Raw genomic sequence first — 7,455 nt, forward strand, 5'->3', positions numbered from 1 at the left:
AAACATCATGAAAGAAGGAATATGCATTGTATTATTGAAGATGCAACACAATGACTAGAGATCAGTATGCTCATGCAAATGAGAGAAATGAATTTCATTGGAATAGCCCAATAAACATCAGGAAATAAGCTGTAAGAAACGGACTCTCATTTGCCTTTGTAAATGAGAGTAGTGTTCTCATTTACATGGGAATAAGAATTGCAAGGGGGCGCTTAAGATTTTGATTCATATAATTCTAAATCAAACCAAACGTACCCTAAAGTTTTAATTGGAGAAGAATTCAGGCAACATGTGTGGCTTTGAATTTTCCATCACCCTATGAAATTACTTTTGTCTTGGAATTTGGACCCCTCACAGCATCCTTGATGAAGTGCGGGACCTAGGCTGCTGGGCAGGTGGTCTAGGTTCAAATCTTATGGGCGTCACTCCTTGTGAGCAAGAGAAAAGCCCACGGAGTTTTATGCTGCTAAAAGTCAGCACAGCTAGGTCTCTGTTCTTGGAGGATTCGTGAAATCCCTGTCGGTCTCCACTGGTTGGTGTTGCGGAGTTGAGATGAGAGTGGGAGATCGGAATGGAGACGAGAGGGGTGATAGCCTTCAGAACAGCGGATTTCAACATCCGTAGGAATATGTTGTGAAATCCACGGATAGCAACGCTCCTCTCATCGCCCCTCCAATATCCTTCTCGACACCGGCTCTGGAACAGAGCCTAAGTGTTTGGCTCGAACATTGAACCTACACTTATAATAAGGTGTACCATCTTTAACAACCAATCCTATTGTCAAATAAGATGACAGTAACTCTTAAATCTACTCATGGTTTCATTTGGCGATGGAGGAAGAAGGGGCTGACTTCATAATTGAAGTTTTTAATTTCTAGAACTCCTTGTGAGAGAGAGTGATTTTTCTAGCTAACAAGGCCTTCAAAGGGTTTTTTTCATGTTTATTTTACATCTGGCCATGCTGATATCTTCTATATATTTGATTTTTGGTATACAGGTAGGTTTTATAAGGTTTAAAAAATTGATGGTTTGAGATTTTTTATGAATATTTAAGGCTCAAAAATCATGTTTTTTATCAAAAAAAAATATTATCCAAGTGCAGTTTTCTAGTAAATCGATAGTGTCAAACATGTCTGAATGGTCAGATCAAAACCTCTGTTAGCTAGAAAAATGGTTAGCAGCTACCACCTTCTCTCTTTCCGGCCCCTATATATATTGAGAGACAGAATAAATGAAACAAGTTAAACTGGATTTTTGGGATTTTTTATTTTATTTTTAAATTCTAACTGTACATATGTGATCTTCATACTCGATTTTACAGGGATCAGATATTGGGGCAGTCGATTCCGCATGAGTGGGTTTTTATAAAGTTCAAAAAAGTCAACGGTTCAAAATCTTTACAAAATTTTAAGGCCCCAGATATCATTTTTTCAATAAAAACGCATGATCTTGGCGTTGATTACTATTAAATCGATAATGACGAACACAACTATGGGGTCTGAATCGCGAAAGAAGCAACTCAAAAACCCATTTAGCAAGTTTCATTTAGCATACAAGGAAAATGTTTGCTACTAATGAACCAGTAAACATATATATATATATGGGCAATTTAGGTTTCAATGTTTGCATGTTTCATAAATCAGAGCTACAAATGTGATGTAGTTTTTTTTAGTAGAAACCATGTATTGGACTATTAGATTAGAGGTTTTATATTTTTATACATATTTATAAAGTAATCTAAAGAGCAATGATTCATACTGCACCAAATTTAAGAATAAAAATTTCAGGCTTTGTCATTGAAATAGGATTATCCAAAGCACGTTCTCCAGCAAACAATGCACATCAGCAGATCCCCATTAAAATGAAACCACCTGTAACATTGAAAACTAAAACTATCAAGTGTTATTTGAGTTTGATCCAATCCAATCCACATCCACAATGGAAAGCTAGTCAACTACTCAATTGACTTATGGAGTTTAATGCGGGCTCATGAAAATTGGTTAGTCAACACTCAAGTGACTCCTGCTTGGAACACATACACAAGTCTAACATTGATTAGGATCGTTTGGGTCAACAACCTTTAGATGTGCAAATCGACAGTAATAATCAGTGGGGGCACGGATGAGCCGAGCAGCTCAAGCCTGAGCTGGATGAGCTCGTTCGAAAGGCAGAAAGTTCAAGCTCCACTCAAACTCTAATGGAGCTTGAACAGCCTTGTTCAATCTGAACATGGGCTTGGTGCTCAAGTTCAGTCCACATTTTAAGTCAAACGAGCTCAGCCTGGCTTAAAGGTGGTGAGCTCGGGTTAACAAGAGAGGATCAGGTCCAAGGAGCTTCCATGGAAAACTGTCCAAGGCTCCTTGGATGCGGTTCATCGTGGAAATGAACAGCAGCCAAAGCTTGGTGACTCCCTGAGGCAAGGGGTATGCCCACAGAGTTTTTATGCTACCAGTACAGCCATCGTAAGTACAGAAGATAAAGATAAAACGGCTAGATTTCTGATTTTGGGGGGTGGTTCATTAAATATATAAAAAATCAATGTTATATGGTAATTAGGAGAGAGATGTTCACATGTATTGCCTTCCCATAGCAATAAGACTGGTCCACAGTATCTTTTAGCTACCAATAAAAATATAACAGCTGATGTGATTAAGGGTATCAACCGGTCGGATTTGGTTCGGACTCAGGTGAAACAAGACCTGGCCCCATTTTCGGATACGATATCGGGTCTGGACTCAGGTCTAATTGGATCCACCATAAGAGAAACCATACTCAGATCCGATAAGAACTACATGAACCAGACCAGAGCCATACCCAGTAAAATAATATTTTTTATTATTTTGTACATGAAAAAATTGCAGGTCTTAATCGGAACTCTTCATAAACTATACCCGGATCCATGTATTAATCGGACCTTTGAGTCTGAACCCAGGTCTTAATCGAGTCTTCTTATTTATCACCGTACCCAGTTCCTATAGGGTTTGGTACACGTAAACCCGGCCAGTTGACACCCCTAGAAGCTTTGAAGCTGAGATTATGAAGTAAAGATGTTTTTTTTTTGCTGTCAAATTACACGATCCTGTCATATGCCAAATCTCTTTATATCTAATGCTCACCCATGTGGTTCAAAAGGTGTTGTAATTCAAGCATAGTGACAAATATGCAAGATTTATGAAAATCTTGCGATAATATCACTAGAAATTGCCTGAAAGTTTAAAACGGCAATTTCTCGCGAGATTTTCAAAATCTTGCGAGATTTATGAAAAAACATAAATACCACGGTTTAAACACGATATTTACGTTTTAAACGGCTATTTATCACGAAAAAAATGTGTATTCTTATTTTTATTAATATTTTCTTATAAAAAATAAATTTTATATTTTTTTATTTATTTTTTTATTGCCGAAAAAAATGCGAGATTATGAAAAAAAAATTATTTCTTGCTAGTTTTTTGAAAAACGAGAAATTGTTGTTAAAAACGTTTGTCACTATGAATTCAAGCCACCCAATCATGATCACAACTGCATGTTGTGCCTATAAAGGACAAGTAGAAGAACTAATCTTGATAAAATCACTAAGCCAAGCCCCATCCCAGATATATTGTTGGATTGGTTGTGCTCACAACAAGAAGACAACAGAAACAGCTTTCCCACTCAATTGGACAACTACATGGACATGAACCATATAAGTTTCTTATCCGGATTTTCCAAAATCTTGAACATGGAGCTGCTACATACCACTCTTGAGGCTTGTTTGCTTGGTCCCCCCATTGTGAATAGGAATCTCATCAGGATGGTGAGATTCCAATTCACACAAGGCCATTTATGCAGATCCAAGCAAACGAAGTATAGATGATACTGGTGTGTGTGTAAATGATTCAAATTCGCAGCCATTTTACTCTTAAGGCATTTGATTCCAGTTCATGCAGGGGGACGCCATGAATTGGATCACAGTCACATTTTGCATTATTTAGGCTCCATTTGGGAATGTTGCATTGGGGGGTATGGGTGTCAATGGGTCGGGTTTGGTTCTGACCCAGGTAGTACCAATTAAACTTGGACTTGGTTTTCAGGTATGGTATCGGGTTCGGACCCAGGTAGTATCAGACTTGGACCTGGTTTTGGGGCATCGTATCGGGACCGGACACAAGTCTAATCGGGTCCACTATAAGAAAAACCATGCCCGGTAAAACCATATTTTTATCTTTTTTACATTAAAAAATTACGGGTCTTAATCGGAACTTGGGTTGAGTCTTGGTCTGGTATAAAATTTCACAAACTATACCTGGGTCCATGTATTAATCTGACCTTCGGCTCCGGACTCGGGTCTTAATCAAGTCTTATTATTTATCACCATATATACTCGGACCCTATAAGGTTTGGTTCAGGTCGAGTCTGGGTAAACCAGGCCCATTGATACCCCTAATTGGGGTGAAAAGATAAGGTGCAATATGATTGCACAAATATTTGTGCATTAAGCAGCTGATCATATTGCACCCGATCTGGACTCCTAATTGGGGTTACCGGAAATATGATTTTCAATGGCTGCCAAAATGAGGATGAAGTGCGAGAAAATCCCCCATAAAGGTGTTTTTAGGGAGGATCAGGTGCAATGAGATTGCTCACTTTAAGTGTACCGCTGCTTATCATGCACCCTTTGGTTGGGTCCCACAGCTGATAGGTGTACCCCAAAGATAAAGGGTGATCAGGTGCAGAAACACACTAAAAGTGTGTAATTACATATTACCTGATCTACCCTATGTTGAAATGTGGTGTTGGGGCTTCTAACTCCGTTCCCTAAGCAGTCTTTAGGCAACACCAAACAGCAGAGAGCACTGAGGATCAAAACTGCAATACACCCCCAAATCAAGGCTCCCAAACACAGCCTTACACATTGCATAAAAAAAAAATCCACTTTTTTTTTTTAACTTTACAACCCGATGTAGCAGTTATGAATGGTAAAAAGAAAAGCCACTTTGTTGTTTCAGAAAATCTTTAGCCTAGTTTGCTATGAAAAGGATTGAAGAACCCACATGCAATCTTTCTTGGACTGGGAAAGGGAGACAGCTAAGAATCCAAGTTTTGAATGGTGAAATCTTGAGGATCCCACATGACAAATGACAAATAGAAAAGCTCCTTAGGTAGGCAGTGAGCCAGAAACCGATGGCATCTAAAGCAATTATTCACCATCTTAGTATAGAAAAATAGAAATAAGTACTCGGCCCGATCACTGGATCTGCTTTCTCACAGTTTCTTGTTAAGTATGAAACCAAACAAAAAAAAAGTCTGATTTTTTCATGTACTTGTTTTGTTGTTTATAGCCAAGAGACTCAAAAACTACGTCACTCAAGAACTACGTCACTCAAGAACCGATTAGTAAATGGGAAAGATTTTCCCACTTGTTCGATTGGTGCTTGGAATAGTACGAAAAGGGTGACTATATCATATGAGACAAGAATGATGCCCCTTTAAACCTTACGATCATACTGATATTTGGCGCAATGAATAGCTACGTCACACTAACTGTAAAAATGACCCAACGAATACGCCTGGTGGGGAAGGTTAAAAAAAAAGGGTAGCTGACAAAAGAGGAAGATGAGTCCTCAATCATCTCCTTCAGTCACCGTAAAGGGAGGAGGCTAAACCTCACTCCCCACAATCAATCTGCAGAAGGTGAAAGTTATCCTCACATACCGTGATAGCCCTCACGTGCGCTCTCCTGTCCCCCCTTGATACATAGAGAACGATAGAGAGTCTCATAAGAAGAAAAAAAAATGAGAAAGAGAGAAAAAAAGTTGCAGAGAGAGGGGGGAGAGAGAGTTACCGGAGCATGTCGTCGGCAACCATCACAGGCACGCCTTTTTTTTTGTCATTCTCCCCTACTGCCAGGTTGCAAAAAAAATAAAAACACAAACAACAAAGCCGGCAGACATGATTAGCGACCTTGTTTTCGAGAGAGAGAGAGAGAGAGGCAGAAGGCCGACAACCAGAGGTTACCGACAACCTCTACCACAAAGAGGGGGAAGGTCGTGAAGGGGTTGTGATCCTTTCACCTTATACCCAGCTACCGAGCCCTGGGTTAGTCTGGGTGTCACCTAGACCGAATCATACGGTCTGGGTCACACTCAGACTGAACCAAGTAAAAAAAAGATCAATTGGATCGGTCTGGACTGAATCGATCTGACTCGATCGTACCGAATCTGGCCAACTCAGTCGAACCGAACCGGTCTGGGTGTGAACCCAAACTGGGTCAGGTCTAACCAAGACCGACTCGGTCCGGTTCAGTCATGATTGAGTCTGGTCAATGGTTTTGAACTCGACTCGGTTAACCGAACCGATTCGAAATGAATCATATTAGTTCTTTGTTTGGATCTGGACCAGACAGGATCTGGGTCTAGTTCGATTCAGTCAGTCTGAACCGATCCAAGTTGAGCCGGATCCAGGAAAAAAATAATTAGGTTAGGATCGGGTGTGGATTAGATAGAACAATATTGTATCTAGGTCAGAACTAGATCTAGATCTAGTTTGAGACTCTTGGAATCAGTTCTAGATCCAGCTTATAACTAGATTTGGATCCCATCTGACAGTTCTAGATCCAGATCAGAGCTAGATCCGGATCTAACTCATAGTTGGATGGATTTTAGATCAGAACTAGGTCTCGATCTAGTTTAACAATTCTGTATTCAAATCAGAGATGGATCTGGATACAACTCATAGTTGGATGGATTAGTTCTAGATTCAGATCAAAACTATAGATCTAGATTCAATTTATGATTAATTATGAATTTTGAGAATCCAATTGAGTTTTTAAACCAAAATCAGATGGGTCCAGACTAGGTTCAGTAAAACTAGTACTCTAAACTCAGACCAAACTTGTTTTGACCTAGGATAAGTCAGGTTAAATCATAAAAGTTGAAATGACCAAATTTTTCTTATTTTTACCCAATATTCGATTAAATAAAATAGACATAACTTTGCACTCTGAACTCATAATTGAGTGAGGTTTGATGCGTTGAACTCGTATCATAGAGAAAAACCTTTTTGTCCTATTGTTCTGGTCAAATCAGGGGCACAAAAATCAAGGTGTGAAGAGTCAACTTGAGAGGGGTATTTTGATAATTTTGTCAAAATATAAAAAAGATATGGGTATTAATATGAACATGCTTGTATGATGATCTGGTTCTATTGTTAGAGTAACTTGAGACTCGATTTTGACTAGAGTACAATATTCATATTCGAGGTAAGGGATATTATAAATAATCTTAGTTGTGAACAATCCATATTGTGTTGCGTATTATTATTGTTGTCAGGGGCGTAGCTAGGGGAGGCAGGACTGGGCCCAGTCCTGCCTCCCCAAACAGTTATTTATTTATTTTTTTTAAAAAGCCCAGTCCTAGCCCTGCCCTGATTCCATATGAAATAGATTTTTATCCATCTTTTAGCCCAACCCTGACT

The 7,455-nt window shown here is 39.2% G+C and overlaps 1 long non-coding RNA gene across 1 annotated transcript; it reads right to left on the reverse strand.

The window, feature by feature from the left end:
- Positions 1-1,631: 1,631 nt before the first annotated feature.
- On the reverse strand, positions 1,632-5,954 carry LOC149841431 (uncharacterized). Its single transcript, XR_016431443.1, has 3 exons — positions 5,825-5,954; positions 5,695-5,728; positions 1,632-1,871 (listed from the first exon to the last, which is right to left on the reverse strand). It is a non-coding gene; the product is annotated as an uncharacterized LOC149841431 (long non-coding RNA).
- Between the last annotated feature and the right edge of the window lie 1,501 nt (positions 5,955-7,455).

Source organism: Nuphar pumila, chromosome 4, assembly GCF_984573655.1.
Source record: "Nuphar pumila chromosome 4, dmNupPumi1.hap1.1, whole genome shotgun sequence".
NCBI lineage: Eukaryota > Viridiplantae > Streptophyta > Magnoliopsida > Nymphaeales > Nymphaeaceae > Nuphar > Nuphar pumila.